General features: G+C 50.5%; 1 protein-coding gene across 2 annotated transcripts in view; it reads left to right on the top strand.

Moving 5' to 3' along the window:
• The first annotated feature begins 2837 nt into the window (after nucleotides 1–2837).
• The window catches only part of TMEM184B (transmembrane protein 184B), a 46769-nt gene continuing 26502 nt past the window's right edge, over nucleotides 2838–23104 (top strand). Inside the window, exon 1 of one of the 2 annotated variants that reach the window (XM_043965871.1) lies at nucleotides 2838–3146. The gene's annotated coding sequence lies outside the window, so the exon portion shown is untranslated. The remainder of the gene's footprint in view (nucleotides 3147–23104) is intronic. The other variant, XM_043965870.1, reaches the window with a different exon arrangement.

Below are 23104 nucleotides of genomic sequence, written 5' to 3'. Positions count from 1 at the left end.
GCCTTGGATTCAGGAGGACCTAAGTTCAAATCCAGCCTCGGACACTTGATACTAGCTGTGTGACCCTGGACAAGTCACTTAACCCTCATTGCCCCGCAAAAAAAAAAAAAAAAGGCAAAGTAACCCAGTGGGAACACTTGGTCTGGAATCCCTTTTTGGCCACTTACTATCTGTGTGACATTGGACGTGGGACTTCACTATTAGAGAATTCCGTTTCCCCATTTCTAAATAGAGGGGTTGAATTGTCACTCATCAATAAACTAAAAAGCATTCATTAAGCACCTATTCTGTACCAGGGGCTGTGCTGAGCACTTTTTTACAATTACTGTCTCATTTGACCTTCACTACAACCCTGGGAGGTGGGTGCTATTATTATCCCCAGTTACAGAAGACAGAGGTTTAGTGACTTGCCCAAGGTTACACAACAGGTAAACAGCTAAGGCAGGATTTGAACTCTGGTCCTCCTGACTCTAGGCCCAGCCATTTATCCATGCTTGGGATAGGCCATAAAGATCAATGGCTTCTACTCTGAGTGGAAAAAAAATCACTCATCCCCAGGAATGGTATAAAATAGCTTCTGACTGGAGCAAAGCTTGGAAGGCCCAGGGGAGCAGGAGCCATTCCAGGCCTGATCTGTGTCTTGAGGGACCTAAGGGACCCGGAGAGGCTCTCTGACCCAATTTCCATTTAAACATATCATTTCCTCACTCCCTTCCCCCTCCATCTAGTTTAATGTCCTTCTGAATAGTTCACTCCTTCCCTAGGACGGCGGATCAGGGAATAAGGGGGGAGTCAAAACTGGAGGTGAGGTTCTCTGAGGCCCCAGGTCTCCACCTGGTCTGTCCCTCTGCTGCTCCCCCCCAAGTTACATTTTCTTCAAGTGTCAGGCATTTCCCCCTTCCTTCCTCCTGTATAAAGAAAAAGGAAAAAAAGGAAAGGAAAGAAAGAGCAAAGAAAAAGAAGGGGCAAGGTCTCCTAATGGATAGGCACCAGCAAGCAGAACGTATTTCCTCCTCAGCCACAGCCAAAAGTGTTCATCATATCCTGCTACTGGGGTCCTTCCCCTGCGTCTGGAGGTCAGCAGCCTTCTTCCTCACCCAGTAGGCCTGCTCCAACATTGGCCATCGCCTTGGCACTAGGGCTTTCCAACGATGTCACCATATAGATGATCCTCACAATTCCTCCCCCGGATTACTATCACTTCCAGTGAGAAAACTGAGGTTCAGACAGTCATGTAGCTAGTGTCAGAGGAGGGGTAGTAATAATAATCATAAAAACAGCTAACCTTTGTAGAGAGCCTACTATGTGCTAGGCACTGTGCTAAGTGCTTCACAAATCTTCTCATTTGATCCTCACCTCTACCCTGGGAGGTGTGTACTATTGTGATTCTTATTTTACACATGTGGAAACTGAGGAAAATAGACATTAAATGAGTGGCCCAGGGTCATCTAGCTACTAAGTGTCAGAGGAAGGGTTATAATCATAATCATCACTATCATAATACATTTATATAGCACCTACTGTGTGGTAAGCATTGTGCTAAATACTTCACAAATATCTCATTTGATCCTGGGAGGTGGCTGCTATTATTATTATTTTTTACATGAAACTGGAGATCTTTATTATGTACAGCTTGCTTTTCTTCTTAATTATATAAGTTCTTGTCTAAGTTTCTTTTGGGGCTCCTGCTGTTCTCTTCTTTTTATACATACATACATACATACATACATATGTATATATAATATATATATAAATTTTTTTTTGGTGAGGCAATTGGGGTTAAGTGACTTGCCCAGGGTCACACAGCTAGTAAGTGTTAAGTGTCTGAGGCTGGATTTGAACTCAGGTTCTCCTGACTCCAGGGCCGGTACTCTATCCACTGTGCCACCTAGCCGCCCCTCTCTTCTTTATATTTTAAGAAAGATTCTTCGATAACCCTGTTTTCTTTATTTAATAAACTTAGGGGTTTTTGTTTTTGGGGGGTTGGGGTTTTTTTTGCTATCTTATCCCTATTCTTTGCCCGTTCAAATCATCCCCCGAATGGAAAAAATTAAAAAAAAAAAAGAAAAAGAAGACTTTTGAAACAAATATGCATAGTAAATCACAAAAAATTCCCGAATTAGCAGTGGCCAAAAAAAAGTATTATTTGACATCTTGAGTCCAGCACCTCTGTGTTAAGAGGTGGGTATCATACTTCATTGGTAGGTACTATTATTACCATTCCCATTTTATAGGTGAGGAAACCGAGGCAAACAGAAGTTAAGTGAGTGGCACAGTGTCACACAGCTAGGTAAGTGTCAGAGGAGGGATTATCCTGGTGAATTTGGAGTCAGGAGAGACCTTCTGATCCTATTCCGGACATTAAAAAAAATTTTTTTTTCCTTTCTATTCCGGACATTTACCAGCTTTGCGACCTTGCGTACGGTCCACCACCTCTCTGAGCCTCAGTGTCTTCATTTGTAAAATGGGAATAAAAATGATGGGGGCACTCACCGGGCTCCAGCCGGTGTGAATGAAGCACTTCAAGGACTATGTAAACATCAGTCAGTTTCAGGGGTCAGTTTCAGGGCCATGGCTGGGGGCGGGACTGGGCGGGGAGCGGGCTGTAGCAGGACTGGCTGAGCGCTCTAGGAGTGAGCCAAGAAGAGGCCGCGGGGGAGGAGGAAGAAAGAAGAGAAAAGGGCAGTAGAAGAGAATAACAGAAAAGAAAGAGAAGAAAAGGAGACCAGAGAAAAGAAAAATAGAGGAAGGGAGGAAGAGAGAAGAAAAAATGGGAAAAGGAAAATAGAGAGGAGAGAAAAGGAGGAAAAGATAAGCGCAGAGGGAAGAAAGAGAAAGAAAGAGGGAAGGGTTAGAGAAGGGGAAGGGCGGCAGGGAAGCCAGGACGGGGAGTGCGGTCCCTTTAAGGCTCTGAGGGTGAGCTCAGCTCAGCTCGCCCTGCCCCTCTAAAGCTCCTCCCCTCCCTCAATTTCCCCTCCTCCCATTCCCCCGGCGGTGGCAGCGGCGGCGGCCCAGTGCGCGTGCGCGCTTTCTCAGCGACTCCCGGCGCTGTTCCAGTCATCTCGGCCCCGGCGGCTGCTCCGGCACCAGAGAGACTCGGGCTCCAGCCCCGCCGCCGCCTCTCCGGCCCGCCATGGGCTCCTGAGGTAACTGCAGCCTCTCACCCGGCGGAGTCGGCGGGGAAAGCGAGGGAGGGCAGACCCTTGGAGCGGGAGGGGGAGAAGCCGGGGCTGGAGGGCTGGGGGGCTGAGGGGGCGGGGCGGGGAGGAGATGTGCCCCCCGCCCTCCCAGCCGTCCTCGCTCTGTGCTAATCCCCCCTCCCTGTCCCGCCCTCTCCGTTCTAATCCCCCCGCCCTGTCCCTCTCGCTTCGTTCTAATCCCCCCTCCCTGTCCCTCGCTCCGTTCTAATCCCCCCGCCCTCTCCAGCCCTCTCTATTCTAATCCCCCCTCCCCTCCCCATTCTGTGCCCGGGAGCCCCGGGCTGCCCTGGGGGTGTGGGTGCACTGACCCTCTCCCCCCTCCCCACCAAGGGCGCGACGTGGCGTGGCGTGATGGTCCATCCCCTTGTGCCATTGGACATCCTCGTGGAGGTGTCCTAAGGGCTGTGATGGGGAGGGGGGGCGGGGTAGTTGTGAGGGTGGTAGGTGGAGGAGGGAGGGATCCTTGCAAAGGGGGGTGGGTGGGTATCCATGAGCCCAGACTTGGTACCAGGGCTGAGGTATCCAAGGTTTAGGGATGGAAGAGGTCTTGGACGGCTTCAGACCCGTTTCCCCAGCCCCATTTTGCAGATAGGGAAACTGAGGGCTGGAGAGGGTGACTTGTGACTTGCCCGGGCTAGGATGATTGGAGGTGAAAGCTGGAAGGGACTTCTGGGGCCATCGAGTTCACCCACTCATTTTACAGACGGGAGAACTGAGGAGGTTAAGTGAGTGACTTGCTGAAGGTCACACAGGTATCAGAAGTGGGATTTGAAACCAGATCTTTCACCTCTGGCACCAACTCCTAAGATACTCACTAGCTGCGTGACCCTGCGTGAGCCTAAATCCAGGGCTGTTCTACAATTGTGGAGTGTAGTTGGAAGGTCTGTATGCAGGGATGATAGTGACTTCCTGACTCTATTATCTCACTTGGTTATCACAGCTATCCTCTAAAATCAGTCATGGAGCTGTTACATTACAATCCTGATCGACAGATAAGGAAACTGAGGCTTATGGAGAAGTTTAGGGATTGATGCCAGAGTGGGGATTTCAGCCTAGGTCTCTTCCCATTCAAGCCCATTATTCTCCAGGGAGGCCCCAGAAATAACCACGGGGCACATAATTTGGCTCAGGAATCCCTTATTAAGTGCCTATTGCATACACCCAAAACACTGATTCCTTGGCACCTGATTGTAGGTAGAAGATATCACCATCCCTCCCCACCCCCTGGTGGCCCCTTGTGACCCAGAGCTCTTCTGGGTAAGAAGTGGGGGGGAGGAGAGACCCTTTAGACCTAGATTGGCTCTTGGGGCTGCCTTGGAGGCCCCCAAGAGGAAAAAGACCTCTTCTTGTTTACCATAACCCTCCTTGCTTTTAGAAAGAGTAATCTTGTGTGGGGGGATCTTTACTATGGTGGGTGGGGAGGAAGAGAAGCAGAACAGCTCCCATTTATGTAACTCTGGCCTTGGTCCTTGCTCCGACGGGGATGATGGGCGAGTCACTTCAGCATGCCGGGCCTCAGTTTCCTCCTTGATATGGGTATATTTTAAAACCTGGGGTTAAAAATAGATTTTCTATTTTAAAACACATTATGAACTTATGTAAGCTGAACTGTTCTCCCCATGATCTTTTAATTTGCATGCACCCTCGATATGAAAGATGATATTGCCCTTCACTATTTCCTTTTGTTTTGGGGTCTTTGGGAGTGTTTGATCATCCTGACTCTGTCTAGGCTTGGCTCAGCTCGGCAAAGCTCACAGCAATTCCAAGTTGCTTTTGGATGTTGCCACCACTCGGGGCTTGGCTGCTTGTGAGGAGCCACGGGTGTACACGGGAGCCTGCTTTCTTAGCTCTGGGGCTTTGGGAAAGGATGGGTGTGGATGGGAGGGGCTCTCTTCATGTTTAGATGCACACCTTTATTAAAAATGCCAGCCTCGCCTGGGTAGCTGGTGTAAGGGACAGAGAATGCCTCTCCTTCTGTGGGCTTTGGGACAGCAGAGGGGGGCCTGTGTGTGGTTCCCGTGTGCCAGGTGAGATGATCCATTATTGATGGGCCGGGAGCCTTCTGGGGGCCCCTGGGGGCCTGGGATCTAGGTAGCCAGACAAATATGCTCACGTTGCACCTGCTGAGCAAGCGGGCGGCTTGGTCTCAGAGGAAAGGTCTTGGTACCTGGTGTTTATAGCTTCAGGCTCCTACCTTGATCTCCTTTCCTTCCTTTTCCTTGTCATTGAATTGGACATTTTCAGTGCTTAGAGGTCCCCTAGTCCAGGCTTTATTTTACAGATGAAGAAACTGAGGCCTGGAGAGGTGGTCTACCCATGGAAAGCCGGTGCTTGGGGTGAAAAAGCTAGCTAGTCAGAGAGGTGAGATCAGAAACCAGGGCTCCTGGCTCTAAGCCCAGTACCCTTCACTTGACTTGGTTGTGTTGGAGGTGTGTTATGTCACAAGTGAATTTGTGATATGGGGGAATCTTGGCTGGGGGGCGGGGGGGGCTTGGTGTTTATGTGCCCCCTGGAGTATGTTGTTTGGGAAAGAGGTGAAGAGAGAGAGAGACAGAGTGTGTGTGTGTGTGTGTGTGTGTGTGTGTGTGTGTGTGTGTGTATGCACACATGTGTGCGAGTGAGCTGCCTTAGACTAAGAGCACCTTGGGAAGGCCTGGCTGACTCAGTGGGAAGCCTGGCCACCCCTCTGAGCCCACCTTCTGAGCTTCCATTTTCTCAGAACTAAAATGGGAATGATGATCATGTCTGTGCTACCTGCCTCACTTAGCGAGATGGAAATCTGACTTATGGTTCATGATCATTTGCCCCTTCCAATCCCCCAACAGCTTTCAGGAGGAGCCTGGGTGGGCTGGAGGATCTTCATTTTCAAGGAGGCTTTTTCTGTGAATCTCCTGGATGAGGAAGACCTGGAAAGACTGAGGCTCCCCAGCGGCTTTGTACTCTTAGCCTATGGGGATGCTTCTTGCTGCCTGGAGGGGCTTCCTTTGTGTTTCACCTTTGGTCCCTTTTTTAAAAGATAATAGGATGGTTGGTTGGTTTTTTAATATCTAGATTTCACCCTGTATCTCTCCCCCCTCTCAGAGATCTGTCCCTTATAACAAATTTTTAAGAGGGAGAGGGGAAAAAGCCCAACTCAGCATAGACAGTCAGCTCATCTTAAGAAGTCTGCTTTGTAGGCAGTGATGTGCCCCCACAGCCCCCCAGCTCTGTGAAGGATCAGGAAGAGGCAGCTTCTCCTCCTTGGATCATGTCTTTGTGTTTGTGATCGGGAGGGTCAGCCAGGCTCTGCCCTCCCTGCTGTGAATTCCTTGGGGTAGAAATGGTCGCCAAGAAGATAGGGTGAGGCCTCTTATTGTTTTGAAACTTAAATAACAGTCAGTGCCGTTCTTCAACCATGAAATCCTAAGAGATTGTAGTGTTTCCCTTACGCTAATGTCAGTTCCCAGTTATTCCCCATCCTGGTAGGACCCTCTTTGGCAACAAATCACTCCCTTGGCCAAGTCATCCCACACCTGGAGGCCCCCTCAGCTGCTGAGAGGAAGGAGGCAGGCTCCCCTGGGTGGCCATTGGAACTCCCCAGCGCGCCCCCCCCCCCCCGGCACCAAACTGGGGTAGAGCTGTGAGACCTTTCGGTCTGGTTTCCCCCCATATTAAGGTGGTCTCTGGGCAAGTTGTTCTCCGTCTGCATCCATTCATAAGGCTCTTTCCAAGTTTCCCCAAGTCCTTCATGTTTTATCACTTATAATGGTACATCCCTTTCTGGCCTTCAACCAGGCAGGATTTATTAAACATCGACTTTGTTCCAGGTACTTGATAAGCCCTGGGAATACAAGGACATGAGTGAAAGGACCCACCCTGGAGTTTACAGATTAAGGGAGACAATAGTATGACTGTCCACCTCAGTTTGTTTGGCCATTCCCCAGTTAATGGGCACCCATCACACAATGGGATACTAGAAGTGGATTTATAAACGTGGGACCTTTCCCTTTGCCTCTGACCTCCTCCTTTCCTTCTAATAGTGGCGTCCCTGGGTCAGGGGGACATTCGGCTTTGTGACTTTTCTAGTAGAGTTCCAGGTGCTTTTCCAGAGAGATTGGACCAGCTCACAGCCTGTCTTCCCATAGCCCCTCCAGCAATTGTCATTTTCCATTTTTGTCATGGACTTGGTGGCGTCTGGGTTTGCCTTTCTCTTATTATTCATTTGGAGCATCCTTTGATGTGGTTCCTGTCCTTTGAGTGCTTATCTATTGGGGAATGGCTCATTTTCACCTCAGAAATTTCCTGACCAACACTGTAGTCACTCCATCCTTCAGGGAGGAGCTGGGCCATTTGGCTCTTCACACCCATGCTACCCACCTTTGGGGCCTGTCATCCAGGTCACTACTGCTCTCTAGCAGTCATCGGAGGGGCGGACATGTGGAGGCACCGACCCCTTGTTACTCCCTGTCTTGGTGACTTGCCAGACCCAAGCTCCTCAGCCTTGGCCATCGTGCCCTTTCAGGGCTATGAGCTCTGAAGGCAGCGACCTGGTTTCTTGTCTTTCTTCGTCTCCCTGGTGCTTGGCACATAGTAAGCACCTTATGAAAGCTTTTTCATTCATTCCTTCATGAATCCATTAAGACATCCTCCCTTTCCTTCCCGTGCCACTATTCTCAGCTCCCTCTTCTAGTCAGAGATGATTGAGGAGCACCAAGGCATGGCAGGCACGCTGTGCTGTGGGGTGGGCAGATGTTGGTCTTTTCAGAGTGTTGGCATCTTGATGTTTGTTGGCTTGACGCTCTTCCCCCATCTCCCTTCCCAAAGAATGCTTTGCTGTATTTGTGGAAATACAAGTTAATTTTGCTTAGAAAAATGCTTCATTCCCCCCTCCCAAATAAAAATGCTCTTGCCCTTTGGGATCCCCAAAGGGCCTGCAGGTGTCTGTAAAACAGGGGTGAGCTCAGTGTTGTGGGGTGCCTTGGATTTCTGGGGCCAGTGGTTGGCGGTGGATGGGCTCTAACCATCCCTTCCCTGCCCTGTTGGTCCACTCGTGGGAATTTATAAAGGAGGACAGGAAGAGAAAAGAGAACAAAGAAATGGCTTCTTTGTGGGCTTCCTGGCTTCAGCTTTCTCTCTCTCTCCCTCCCTCCCTCCCGGACCCCTTCTTTCCTTTCCCCCTTTTTGGTCCTCACAAAGACTCTCCAAGCCTTTCTCCTGCTTCTTATCACTTAAGTTATGCCTCTTCCACTTTTTTCAAAGCATTTTTTTTTTGTTGTTCTGGAAGAGCCCTGTTTGAGTGAGATAAACTTGGGGGACCTATTCAGTAACCTCCTCTGCCACAAGTCTGTCCCCTTCCTTAGCTAACTGAAGATTGTTGGATTCTGCTGGACCTTTCTCAGCAGAGCCGGAGTTCTCTGACTCAGAGAGCCCAAAGGGGCCTCAGTGGCACTCTAATCCAGCCCAGCCTGGACAAGAACCCCCTTTGCAGGGTTGTTTACCAATGGGTGTTCAGCTTCCCTTTGCCCCTTTCCCAGGGGGATTCTTAATACATTTTCCCTTACACCAAGCCTAAGTCTTGGTTGAGCTCGCAGGCCCTACCACTGCCCCGGCTTGGATTCACTGCAGGAAGTATCATCTATCTCTTGTGGGAGGGCAGGGCAGGGCAGGGAAGGTCAGTGGGGAAGAAGAATCAGGTTGTCCTGGGCAGCTTTTGATCCCCTTCTTGTTGCAGAGGCCAGTGATGGGATGCTTCATTTCTTCCACCTAAATCTGTCAGCACACTGCATAGGAAGTCACTCCTCTTTTCCCAAGGACATGGGAAGATGAGCCTTTCACCTCCTCGGTGACTAGTCAGAAAAGCTGGGTCTGGTCTAGACAGCCAGACTGTGTTTTGGTTATCTGCTCGCTCCCCCCACCAGGGGGAAGCGGATCCCAGGCCTTGTACACAGTGGAGGCAAATCCTTGTTGAGTGAACCAGTGGATGAATTGGCAACCTGCACACATGCACACCAAGGCCCTGTCAGGGTCAGACTGAGCTCTGAAGTGTTGAATGAGGCCAAGCCGGTGTCCAAAGCCAGTGGCCCCTGAAAAGCTGTCCAGTGTCTGGTTAGGAAACGTGGGTCTTATTGGTGTGTGATAGTCTGGGCCTGGTAACCAGGCCCAGGGAAGTTTTCTAGACGGATGCTTCCTGGCCCTTCCTGGCTGTGGCGGAAATGGGAAGGGACAACTCCCACCCTGGAATGGTATCCCTTCTCACACCACCGGAGCGATTTGTAGAAGCCACTCGCTGTCGAAGATGGCAGTGAGTCATGACAACTCTAAAAAATATTGCAACCTTTTGGCAAGGGAGGGATCTGGGCAGAGAACAGTGCCGTGTTCACAGTGTTCAGTCAGGATTTTAATCACTACATTTTAAGCCAATTCATCGCCCCAAACACTGAAGCTGCCTTCCCAAGAAACTGGTCAGCCAAAGGACAGGCAGGATGTTCATTCTCCTCTTGTCATTTGCCCTGGGTTCGAGGAACCTGCAGTTTCCTTCTTTGAGGCTCGAGGAGCCCCCACCCCTTCCATCGATCTGTTGTTGTCTGCCAGACGCTCTGGATCTTGTTCTTCCCTCTGCCCGCCTTTGGCGGGGTCCCCGCTTCTTGGCATTCTTCACGTTCTCATTGAGTATCTTAGATGGGGTTCAGCCTCTCCCTCATGGGGGTCCATTATCCCTTCCCAAAGAGGGGGTGCTCTGAGGACTTGTGCACACCTGGGCCTTTTCTCCCCCTCTAACCTCCTTGGGGAGAGGGGGGATCGCTGGGTATTGCAGTCTGAACATTGGGCTATGTTGCTGGGATGATTCCCGTTACCTCTGAGTAGCATCTCTTGGACTAACTTTAAGCACCTCCTGTATACAAAGCTTCGTGCTTGGCCCTGGAATCCCAGGGGCCTTGATTTGGAGCGGGCAGGGGCCTCTGCGGTCATCCAGGCCAACTCCCTCATTTGACGGAGGAGGAAACTGAGGCCCAGAAGAGTTCAGCGGCTCCATGGGATGATGGATTTGGGGCTAGAAGGGGGGTCTGACCCCCGCTAGGCTCATTTTCCCTCTGAGAAGGCATAGAGTTTGCATTGGACACTGCCCCCCCCCCAGCATAAAGGAAGATGAGATCAAACAAGTAGCCCGGCAGACAGTGTCACACACTAGGTGGGCACACGGCCTCTGTTCTGTACAGAGGAGGGAGAAGACCTTCCCAGGCCTGGCCGAGCAAAGCTTTGTGGGGGAAACAGCATCTGAGCTGGCCCGGGGTGGCGGCAGCTCAGGGATCTGGCAGAGAGGGTGTCTATGTGTGTACCTGGGTGATGTGACTGATGATGCCCTGTGAACTACCAGACCCCGTGCTCCATCTCCCACTGACCCTGCTCACGGCAGCGCCTCCCGCACCTGGTTCTGACCTTCATCTCCACTATGTGGAGCCGACAGCTTGTGCCCTGTGGACTGGATTCCTCCACCGAGTACTTTAAAAATAACACTCTCCACACATTCCAGGTTTGCTCTCCCTAATCAAGGAGCAGTGGGGCCTTAGCAGGAGTCGGGCCAGGGGCTCACTAGTTCTGGGACAAGGGAGAAGATGGTTCTAAAGAGAAATGGACATCTTCCCGAGGTTGGAAATGGGAAGTTGGCTGAGAGGGATCGAGGAGACTCCATGAAAGACAGGGGCATGAAATTGGATTGGAAAGGCCATAGGCCCTCTGGACTGAGGGGTGCCTCTGGGCTGTGGAGGCCAATAGGCTCGGCAGCGGCCCCTAGGACCAAGCTGGGGAAGGAGGTGTTTATTTGGGAGGAAGCAGAGGACCTCCGGGCTATGGAGGCCCCCATGCCAAGCAGTAGATGCCCCCCCCCGTGCCAGGCGGTGGAGGCCCCATACCAGGCCATGGAGAGCAATGCTTGTCCTGGAGTCAATGTGAGGGCCCCCAGGAGTGGCATGGCCAGACCCAAGCCTTCAGAAGGTGATCCTGGCAGCTGCTGAGGACGGCTTGAAGAGGAAGGGCCTGGAAGCAGGGAAGACCAATTGGAGGCTCGGGTAGGGTGCAGATGAGCGACCTTGGACTAGCGTGGGGGCCCCAGGAATGAAGAAACAGGCACAGATGCCGGAGGTGTTGTGACGGAGACCTGACAAGACTTGGCAGCTGGGGGATGTGCGGTGGGCAGAGCTGAGTCTAGGATCCTGGGCGGCTGAAGGGCTGTTGGGGCCCTGGCCAGAAATAGAGATGGGAGGAAGAGCTGGGTGGGGCAGGGGTGGGCTGGAGATAATGCCCTGTGAACCCCGGGCAGCAGCGGTGGGCCTTTTGGGGAGGAAGTGTTTCCTCCCTTGCAATAGCATGGTGAATGCCTCACTGGCCAGTGACCTCCCCCACACCTACCATTGTTTCACTCACCATCCTGTCTTCCCAGAACCAATTAAGGATGTTAACGAGCTGGGGGTTTGGGCATTTCCCTGAAGTCTCAGAGCCAGCGGTGGGTTTGTGGGAGAAGGGTACAGTGGATGGAGTGGAATATGCTGACAGTAATATCCCAGAGTGGGGGGAGGAGTCACTACAAGTGAGACTCTCCTTCTACCTGGGAATCCCAGCTAACCCAGGGTCCAGCAGGGGCTGGCTGCTGGAGAGTGGCTTAGACCTCAGCCAGCTTGGCCTTTGGGATTGACCAGCAAGCTCTGATCTTGAGGTCTGGGACCCCTGGCCTCCACTCCAGACTCTGAGACCTATTAAAAAACCAAATCCAGCCTCAGACACTTGATGCGTACTAGCTGTGTGACCTTGGGCAAGTCACTTAACCCTCATTGCCCTGTAAAAAAACCCCAAAAACCTATGTGAGAACACAGGCTGGGTCTTCTTCCTGAAGGGAGGCCCAGAGGCCCATCAGTCAGTAAACATTTATTAAGCGACTACTGTGTGGCAGGCACTGTGCTAGGCTCTGGGGGTACAGAAAAGAGGCAAAAGACAGTGCTGAGCTCCTCTAATCAGAGGGAAGGCTTTCAGGGCTGTAGGCTGAGGCTTCTGGTACCTGGGGATTTTTTTCTGTTGGTCCCAGCCTCCAAGGATGGCCTGCATGCAGGGAGGCTGGGGTTGAGGACCCTGCAGCTGCTGCTGCTGCTGCTGGGGCAGCCCTCAGGGTCATCATTTCCAGGAAAACACTTGGGCGAGAGCTCACTAACGAATCCCCAGGGCTGCCGCCCTCAGTCTGGGCACTGCCTGCTGATCTCTGCCAGGGACCCGCTGGTGTTTTTGTTTGTCTTTGCAGTGAGGATAGTAATGGGACCCAGCGTGGGGGATGGCCCAGGGCAGGGCCTCATGGGGCAGTGGAAGCAGAGGGAGGAGGCCGGCTTTCAGATTCACGCCCCCATTTTAAGTGAACCTTGTTGGGGGGTGGGGGAACTGGGATTTGTTGGAGCAAATCGTTTGGGGGCCAGTGTTTGTTTTCCGAAGAGAACTTGTTCAAAAATCACTCCTGGCCTCTTTCGAGGAATCCATCTGTTGTATAAAATGGGGCGACCTTTATTAGAGCCTGGGGAGGTTGCTCCTTTGCCCCTTGCCTGTGAGCTGCGGCCTGGAACAGGCCCTCACCTTGCACCCTTTATCCTTGATGACTCCCACAGGGAAGGGGAGGCAAGGAGGGTGGGCAGGCTTTTCCTCTGACCCCTCAGCCCTGGAGCAGCCCCAGTTAGGTATGCCGAGTTTTAGGACTAAGAGGAAATCCCTGGCGCCTGAGCCCATGGTGCGGCCCGTGCTTACTACTAATAGCTTACCAGCTGTTGGTACCGTTTTGGAACCAGGGCATCAGCGGGCTCCATGGGCCCTTCCGGGCATCATACGGTTCCAGCCCTTCGGGCCTGTGTTCCTTTCTCCTTCAGCCTCCCACCTCTGGGAGCCTCTGCTACGAGCTGAGACAAATGTCCCCATTCAGTGTCTCTTGTAGGAACTAGGTGAGAGAACTTGGAAATTAAAGTGACAGCGTGGAATTTACTTCTCCAAGTCCCAGGACTCAGCCTGGCATGGAGGGTTCTGGAAGGCTGGGACAGTAGGGTGCAGGTGCTGGGAGACCAGATGAGGCCAGAAGGGAGCTGCCTGGGGACGTGTGGAGAGGCCAGGAGCCTGCTGGGGGGACCAGACCAGGGATGACAGTGGGCTTTGGAAAGCCACTGCCACACACACTGGGGAGGATGGAGTTGTGTTTGCAGTGCATCTGCTTGGCTGGAAAGCTTCTGTCGGGCGAGCAAAAGGGCGGCATTGAATATTTGCTGGGTAGATTCACAGCCTCAGTCTCCCAGGCCCTGTGCCCATAACCCACTCTCTACAGAGGGGCACATGACCAGTGTCAGGGGGCCTCCTCAATCATCTCCCGACCCCAGAGTGACTGTGTGATAGTCAGGAAGAGCTGGGTTGATGGTTTGCCTTAGCTACTTACTAGCTGTGTGACCCTGGGCAAGTCATTTCAACCCACTGAGTCTTAGTTTCTCCTTCTGTCCAATGGGGTCAGGTGGGAAAGTACTCTTTAAAGCCACCTCTGTTTATAGCTGTTACTGCTGTTTTTAACCATCCAGTCATAACCCACAGCCCTTCTGTTCCCCATAACTCTCCTGTGCCATCTCTTACTATGCTGTTACCCTTAGCTCTGGCCCATAGATCTTGTCACAGGCTCCCCCCACCCCCGACCTGGGCAGGACCAGGAAGACCAGAGGGTCTGAAATTGCACCTTTTCCATGAAGGGTCTTCCGTCCAACCCCTACCCATAGCCTCTCCATCACATCCTCAGCAGGAATCTTGTCTTTTTGTGAAGACCTCCCATGATGGAGAACTTGGTGCCTCCCTGACAGTCCATTGGCCGTTCTTGTGGTGACCAAGGGCCTTCCTTATTTTGAGCTAAAATGTCATCGCCAAATGTCACCAGCGTCCCTTGCTCCTAGCTTTGCCCCCTTGAGGGCCAAGTGGAAAGGTCTCCTCCTCCATGAAACCTCTTTGTGCCATGCAGAAGTGAAATAAGAATACAGTGGTCTAGGGGGCAGCTAGGTGGAGCAGTGGATAAAGCACCAGCCCTGGATTCAGGAGGACCTGAGTTCAAATCCAGCCCCAGACACTTGACACTTACTAGCTGTGTGACCTTGGGAAAGTTACTTAACCCTCATTGCCCCACCAAAAAAAAAAAAAAAGAACACAGTGGTCTTCAGTGGCAGGAGGCAGCTGGGTAGCGCTCAGTGGTTGGAATGCTGAGTCTGGAATAAGGAAGACCTGAGTTCAAATCCAGCCTCAGCCACTTGCTAGTGCTGTCACCCTGGGCTGAAAGTTATTTTACCCTCTTTGCCTCAGTTTCTTTGTCTGCAGAATGAGCTGGAGGAGGAAACGGCAAACCCCTTCAGCCTCTTTGCCAGCATCAGAGTGCTATAGTCCATGGAGTCACAAGGAGTCAGACCACGACAACCCTGAGTGGTCCAGACTCCCCCCCTCCACCCTTACCCTCATGCTTCTATTTAATAGCCTTTGGAGTAGATGAGGTATTGTTCTGAGAACTAAACATGACAACTCACATTTCTAGAACACTGTAAAGTTTACAGAGCACTTGGAACAGCCCCAGGAAATAAGTAGTATGCCTGGTATTGTGCCCTCTTGACAACTGAGGCTCAGAGAGGTCCAGTGACTTGCTCAGTCACCCAGCCAGGAAGGAGTAGATTTGGGAGTTCCTCCCGGCACCCATATCTCAAGGCCTCTGGGTGGCCTTTATCTCCTGGGCTGCACCATCCCCTCCCAAGGAGGCCTCTATCACGCCTTCCTGTAGCCTGCCCATACCCTTTACTGGTAATAGCTAATGACTAAAGAAAACCAGGGCAGTTCAGTAACTAGTTCAGAGTGCTATGTGCTGTCTATTCTTGTCTTTGTCAGGCATCATGATTTGGTTGGCATAGAGCACTCCGGGTTAGTCAGCCCCCTCCACCCATGCACCACCATCCTCCCAGGCACCCAGGTGTTCTCCCCTTTGCTCACCCTACACGGCCAGTCTGTTGCCCAATCTTGCTGTTTCTCTATACCTCCCTATCTTCCCTGATACCTTCCCTTTACTACACTCATACAGCCGCCATCTTTGATTCTGTGGGCTATAGCTGGAGGCTCTGAATTGGTCTCCTGATTCATCGCATCTCTCCCAGCTCCAATCTATCACCAATAAGGCTGCCAAAGCACTCCTTCCTATAGTACGGGTCTGACCATGTCAGCCAATCACTCAATAAACTCTACCAGCTTCTTTTTATTTTTCAGATCAAGTATGATCCCCTTGGTTTAGCATTTCAAACTTGTCACAAAACGATCCCTTCCTGCCTTTTTAGTCTTGTTATTTATAACAATTTTATTTTCTCAGCTAAGAATTAATTTTCTTTTTATCTTCCCTCTTACCCCTGCATATCTTTGGGGGAAAAAAGAAAAGCAAAACTCTTATGCCTAGTCAAGTTAAATAAATTATCACATGGTCATGTTGAAAAGCAGATGCCTCATTCTATGTTTCGAGTCCATTGCCTCTCTGCCAAGAGATGAGCAGAGTAGCATGCTTCATCATCAGTCCCTTGGGATCATGGTTGGTCATTTCTAGCCTTTTAATTTTTATTTTCTAAAAATATATCATTTTTAGAGTCATTTTCTTTTTGAGTTCTAAATTGTCTCTCAGTCCCTCCTCTCCCCACTGAGAGGGTAAGCAATATGATATTAATTATATACGTGAAATCATGTAAAACATATTTCCATGTTAGCCATATTAGAGAAGAAAAGCAAAAAAATTAACGAAAGTGAGAAAATTATACTTCAGTTTTAACTCAGAGTTCTCACTTAGGAGGTGGCAAGCATGTTTTCATCATGAGCCCTTTAGAATTGTCTTAGATCAATGTGTTGATCAGAGTAGCCAAGTCTTTCACAGTTGATCATTGTTGCAACATTGCTGTTACTGTGTATAATGATCTCTTGGTTCTTCTCACTTCATTTGCATCAGTTCATGTAAGCCTTCCCATGTTTTTCTGAAACCACCACCCTCGTCATTTCTTATATATAGCACAGTAGTATTCCGTCACAATCATATGCCACAACTTGTTCAGCCATTCCTCAAAGGATGAACATCCCCTTGATTCTAATTCTTTGCCACCACAAAAAGAGTCCCTATCAATATTTTTTGTACAAAAGAATCCTTTTCCTTTTTCTCTCACCTTTTTGGGATACAGTGATATTGCTGTTTCTTGATGTCTCATGGATTCATTAGCTTCTACTTGCCCAATTCTAATCTTTAAGATATTATTTTCTTCAGTGAACTTTTGTATATCTTTTTCATTTGGATCATTCTGCTTTTAAAGGAGTTCTACAGTGAATTTTTGTGCATCTTTTAATAAGATGTTAATTCTCTTTTCATAATTTTCTTGCAACATTCTCATTTCTTTTCCCAATTTTTCTCTACCACTCTTGCTTTCTTTTGCTCCTCCAGGAATTCTTGTTGGGCTTGGCTTTAATGAGCATTTTTCTTTCAGGCTTTGCTTATAGGTGTTCTCACATTGTCTTCTGAGTTTGTGGCTTAGTCTTACCCGGCATCATAGTAGCTTTTTATGGTCAGGTTCTTTTGTTGTTATTGTTGTGTGCCCATTTTCTCAGCCTATTTTTTGACTTTGAACTTTCTGTTAGAGTGGCTCTGCTCACCTCAGAGTGGAGAGGTGCTGTGCCAAGCTTCAGGCTTTTTTGTGCTGCTGTTTTCAGAGCAAGTTCTAGGGGTCTGTAACTTTGGGGTACTTTCAAGGTGGTGTGATCTGGGAAAAGGATCCCACAAGTAATAAGGAACAGAGCCAGGATTGGAACCCAGGCCCTCGGTTCCAAGGCAGTCTGTAATTAAGTGCCAGGTGAGTTATACGGAGAGGCCTAGAGAACAGAGAAGGGCTTGCTTAGTCTGGGAGAGAAGGCTTTGTGGAAGAGGTGGGATTGGGGTGGGGGTCATGCCAGGCCTGGAGATTGATGTAAACACAGGCAGGGCATCAGGGGAGAGCCTGGTACCATCTGGGGGACCAGAGAGTGGCCTAAGTTGGATGGAATCAGAGGTTTATGTAAGAAAGTCATTAGCTGGGGAACAGAGGGTGAGGGGCCTTGAATGTCAGGCCATGTCCTTTCTGCCTCTAAGTTTGGGGCCCAGCTTGGCCCCCTTATAATCTATGTGACCTCAGACAGATGAAAATGATTTCCATTTTCTGGGATTCTTGTTTTCTGCCTCTCTCCTGGATTAGACAATTTCCAATGTCCCCTCTAGGCCAAATTATCTGATTCTCTCCTCCTCCTAGAGGCCCAGTAGATTTTTAAAAAACAATAGCAATAACACAGAAACTCAAAAAACCTCACGGGGGCAGCTAGGGGGCGCCTTGGAGAGAGCACCAGCCCTGGATGCAGGAGGACCTGAGTTCAAATCCGGCCTCAGACACTTGATACTTACTAGCTGTGTGACCCTGGGCAAGTCACTTAATGCTCATTGCCCTGCAAAAAAAAAAAAATAAATAACACAGAAACTCTGTATTAAGCTACCTCGATCGAGGTAGGCTCTCAGACTTCCATGGGTCATAATTGAGCAACCTTCTTCCTAGGCTAACAGGGAATTGGTGACCACAAGGGATGAGAGACAGGTTCAAGTGCCAGCAAGGCGTAGAGCCCTTGGGCCTTGGCCAGGGGGCCTTTGAATAAGGGGCTCTAGGGAGAAGGAAGGCAGTCCCCCTCCCTGCTCTACTCAGGGCTTTTGTGATCTCATTTCAAAAGGTTAACCTTTTTAGAACTCCCTGGCCCCTCTCTCTTTGGAGGAGGGCCCGCTGCTGAGTTTGCTGACCTATGCTAATAGGGGTCAGGCGCCCCACAAAGGGCAGCTGTACACAAACCAGAAATTAATAGAGCAGATAAAGTTGTACGGGAGCTCGAAAGAATAGCTTGGGCAAGAAGGGTTTTATTTTCATTCCTGAATATCTATGGCTGGAGCAAGAGAAAGGGGATGTCTTTTACAGAGGCCTTGTTAGACGTCTGAGCAGAGTTTAGGTAAAAGTCTGTTGTCATCCGGCTACACTAAGATAAGGATTTCTTTTTAAAAAAATCATAACTTCATAAATATTCTGTGGATGTACATGCTAATTTGTTATAAGTTTAGCATGGATCCTGTGGGTGTTACAGCTGTGTGAGAGCTCATCATGGTTAGGTCTCAAGATGCTTTGAGCCTTTGAGAGAAATGAACCAAAATAGAATTTAGAGGAGTTTGGAGTTTTTAACAATTAGAATGGAAACGGCCAAAAATTGATGGCAGTCAGAGCTAAGAAAAATGGAGGAGAATAAGGTCGTGGAAAAGACCCAGCAGAAGAGAGAGAGGAACTAGCTTGTCACCATCAGCAATCTGTAGACCTGGCAGGCTGATGCTAGGGAGTGGGTGGGTGTCAGTGGCCCATTTAGAACAGGTCATGATGCATCTATCAGACGGGACTTGCTCTCAGCTGGCTGCTTGGGATGTGCTGCAGTTGGAAACGTGTGCTTCATCGCACAGTCAGACTTCTGGTGTGAGGAGTCGGGTTCAGAGGAAATCGTGGATGGATAGAGCTGGAAGAAACTACCAGGCCACCCATAGGAGACAGGCCCTTCCCTCCCAGCCAACGACCTCAATTTCGTTCAATAGCTATTTAATATTACATATATTCATATGGTATAACATACCAGATAGGTTATATATTACATGTGTGTATGTATATATCGGGCACATAGTAGGCCTTGGGGAGACAAAAGCACCTCTTGGCCCTTGAGGAATTTTTATTCTGTGGCATTCTAACCTCTCCCATGTCCCCGCGTTGAGGCCAGCTGGCTGCCCATGTGCCCAAAGCAGACATCCCAGCCACTACATTCCCCCCAGGTAGAAATCCTTCCTTTACTTCCTTCGTGGCCCACCTGGGGTGTTCCATCCTCCATAAAGCTTTCTCCGATTCCTTCAACTGAATCTCTCCTCCCTCACATACGTCTCCTGTGGCCCAGGGCTGAACTTGTCAGTAACTCCAGGGGCTCCTCCCAAGATCATCATCCCTTTGATGGTCAAAGCCCCACCTAGCCTGGTCCCCTCTCACCTCTCCGGTCTTCTGACACCTTGCTCCCACACGTGTGTTCAGCGACCCAGCGATGCTGGTCCTGGCTGTTCCTGGAAGAAGACCCCCTTCTCCTGACTCTGGCCATTGTTTCTGCCTGTCCCTGATGGCCAGAACACTCTCCCTCCTCATCTCCTTCTCCTCACTTTCAAATGTCTGCTAAGGGGCAGCTAGATGGCGCAGTGGATAGAGCACCGGCCCTGGATTCAGGAGGACCTGAGTTCAAATCCAGCCTCAGACACTTAACACTAGCTGTGTGACCCTGGGTAAGTCACTTAACCCCAGTTGCCTCACCCCCCCCCCCAAAAAAGAAAAAAAGTTACATGTCCCTTGAGGCAACGGACCGTGTTGTTTTTCATTTTTGTGTCTTAGTGGATAGAGGGCTCTTCCTGTAGTCAGGAAGACCTGAGTTCAAATCCTCTCCCAGACACTGGCTGCATAACTTGGGACACTTCTCTCTGCCTCAGTTTTCTCCTCTATAAAATGGACGCGACAGCTCCTCTTCCTTCGCAGGGCTGTTGTGAGGATCAGATGAGATAAGTCATGGCAAGGTTGCTTTGCCTTCTCTGAGCTCGATGCCTTGTACAGACTCTGGCCCTTCAGGGGATGGCCAGGCGCCCCCTCCAGCCCAGCTATACTGTGGCCTCCTCTCACCAGAGCCAGATCTACTGAGCCCCGTGACGTGTTCAGAGTGCCTGGCCTGTGTTTGCTCATTCGATCCCTCTCTTCTCATTCTGGGTGACTTGTAGATTCTCCTGGCCCCATACCCGGTGCCCATCCACAGGTATCAGCCCACACACTCCATGTCTCCACATTTCCTGGATACCAGCACGGTGTGTGGTCTGTGTAAGTGTTGCCCCTCGCTCTTGCACCCAGAGATCCTGCCTCGCCCCTCTCTCTGATGAAGATCAGCTCTCCCACTTCTGCACACACGGTTCTTCTCTGCTAACGGGCCCTGGGCTGGCGCCTCTCTTATCCTTTGGGTGACCGGCAACATTAGTTCTTCAGAGGCTCATTCCGGCTCACCACAAGAATGTTGGTATCGACTCTGGGGGTCCTTAGAAGCCCCGCACAGTTCCCAGAGGTTTCCAGCTAATTGTCACCCTCCTGGTCAAGTGTGGACACAGTTGAGTGGCGTCTCTCTGAGACGTGTGCTGTGGACCCGCTCGGTGGTCACCTCACCCCAATCCTGGTCAGCCCTAAGCTTTTCCTTCCATACCCGCTGTCATCTGCAGAAAAGGGCATCCCCAGGCCCTCCCTCTGGGGGCTCCCTGGGCCCTTGGGATTCTGCTCAGGGCACTATCCTTGACCAGGTGCCTGACAGCTCTGGCCAGCCTTGGCAGGGCCCCATGTTTTCCGACTCGCTCGGGGCGTCGTTGACCAGTCTTTGCCATGGTCACACCTTTCAGGGAATCTTGTGAGATTTTAGCAAAGGCGTGAGACACCTCGTTGGAGGAGCCTCTTCCACTCGTCCTTGTGTGAATGTCCTTCTGACAATGTCAGTTCCACATCTTCCCCAAATGGGTGACTCCCCCTAGCTTCCCTTCTGGGAATGACAGGAATCATTCCTTCAGTCATCAAGCACTTAGTAAGCCCCGACTGAATGCACCAGGCTCTGTGGGTGCCACGGCTGTCTTCTTTCCACCTAGACTCGGCCCTCTTGGCTGCATTTTGTCTCCTCCTCCAGTGCCACTCCAGCCCTCCTTGGAACAGCCATCTCAGTGCCTCCTGCATTCAATCCATCTAACATTCAGGGAGATTGGTCTTCCCCAAGCCCACTCAGACCAGCCCCCTCCTCACCAGCATTCAGGATTTCCCAAATAAGATTCCGACTCCTTAGCTTGGCATTCGAGACCTTCCTAATCTCCCTCACTGCCCTCGATTTCCCTGCTCCTACTGAATGTGGACGCCTTACTGTTTTCTAAGGAACTTTGACCCTGGCCCGTGGCTCAGGCTGTACCCACACCTTGAGCCCCACAGGTCTCATTCCTACTTATCGCCCTCCTGGATGCTTTTCTCGATTTCCCCCAGCAGGAGATGGAGGCCCATGGACATCCTGCCTTAGGCTCAGAGCTACTTGTGCCCATTTCCCGGAGGGCAGAGGCCACCTGTCCTTCATATTTGTCTCCCTCTAGTGCCTAGACTAGGGTCTTGTACAACAGGCACTCAGTGGACTGGAGACTTGGGAGGCAGAGGCAGTGAGGGGGTGTCGGGGATGCTACTTTGTCCTCTCCGAGGAAGCCCAGAGATGGGAGTGGTGTTGAGAGGGAGACGGAGCATGTTTGTATTTCCAAGGGATGCTGAGAGAGTGGTGGGCCGGCTTTTGGGCCAGGCTCTACTGGAGACGTTGTAGAGCTTACGGAGAAAGACTGGGCCCAGAAAGACCAGAGCCACAGTCTCTCTGGCTGAGACTCGCTCAGTCTCCTCATCTCTAAAATGGGCACATTGCCACTCGCACTACCACCTCAGGGCTGTTGTCCAAGAGCCCTTTGTAAACCCCAGATGCCCATGGTCATCGTAGTGGGATGGGAGCAGATCGTCTCTGCTGGAAGAAGGGTAGTGTCGTCCACTCAGGCTGTTCTTGGCAGAAGTAAAAAAATCAATTCCTTAAAAGCTATCAAAGCCTTTGGGGTCCTGAACATCAGCCAGTAGGTGCTTTCCCCACACGGACCTGCTTCAAGGTTGTGGCATCGGGCAGAGGAGAAATCGGGAGCCCAGCAGCCCTCATTCTGCCTGTTCATGTCCTCCCCTCTGGATTCAGACCCATGTTCTGAAGTATGGAGGGACCAAGGCACCCCACCTTCACTGCTGCCCCGTCCTCCTGGAGAAAGGAACCAGCCTGCTCTGGGTTCTTTCCCCTTCTTGGGCTAGTCTGGCCAACGCCTGATGTCACACCTGCTGGGGCAGTGAGTGTGCTTCTTGGACCTGATTGGTTGTTTTGGGTGTGGGTGATAGGGTTAGGAGCGGGACTCACATGCTCATGCCTGTTGGAGTCAAACCACCCCATCCAGGGGACCTTGGGACGCCTCTTCCCCCTTCTGGAAGTGCCTGGGAATACTTCTTAGGTGGCTGATTCGGCACCTATTTCTTTCTTTGTCCTTTATTTTCTTTTTCTTTTTCCTTCTTTTTTCTTTCTCTGTTTCCCTCCCTCCCTTTTTCATGACACCCTATGGAGATACTTGGAGACACCGTGAGTGGTGATCACAGTATCAGGGTTGGGTTTAGCAGGTCTAGCATTTCTGAGGAGCTCCAGCATGGAACCATGTATATCATAGTCTGGGTGAAGCTGCCATTTCTCTTTCCTCCTCTTCCACCCTACAGATCTCTCTTCCCTTCCCCTCAAAGCTCTTTTTTTTTTCCTATTTAATATTTTATTTCCCCCAATTACATGTAAAAAAACCATTTTTAACATTCATTTTTAAAACTTTGAGTTTCAAATTCCCTCCCTTCCTCGCTGCCCTACCCCCTCCCTCATTGAGAAGGCGAGCAATTTGATGTAGGTTTTACATGTGTAGTCATGCAAAACATGCCCCCATTAGTCATGTTGTGAAAGAAGACACAGACCAGAAAAACACTAAAGAAAAAAAAAAGAAAGTAAAAAAAACATGTTTCACTCTGTATTTAGACACCATCCGTTTTTCTCTGGGGATGGATAGCATTTTTCATCCTAAGACCTTCAGAGTTGTCTTGGATCCTTGTATTGCTGAGAATAGCCAAGTCCTTCCCAGCTGATCATCAGCTGATGCTATTGGTGCGACTTCCTACACAGCACAT

Source organism: Dromiciops gliroides, chromosome 5 (genome assembly GCF_019393635.1).
Source record: "Dromiciops gliroides isolate mDroGli1 chromosome 5, mDroGli1.pri, whole genome shotgun sequence".
Classification (NCBI taxonomy): domain Eukaryota; kingdom Metazoa; phylum Chordata; class Mammalia; order Microbiotheria; family Microbiotheriidae; genus Dromiciops; species Dromiciops gliroides.
The sequence above is the reverse complement of the archived record's forward strand: the minus strand, read 5'-3'. Positions and strand labels throughout refer to the sequence as shown.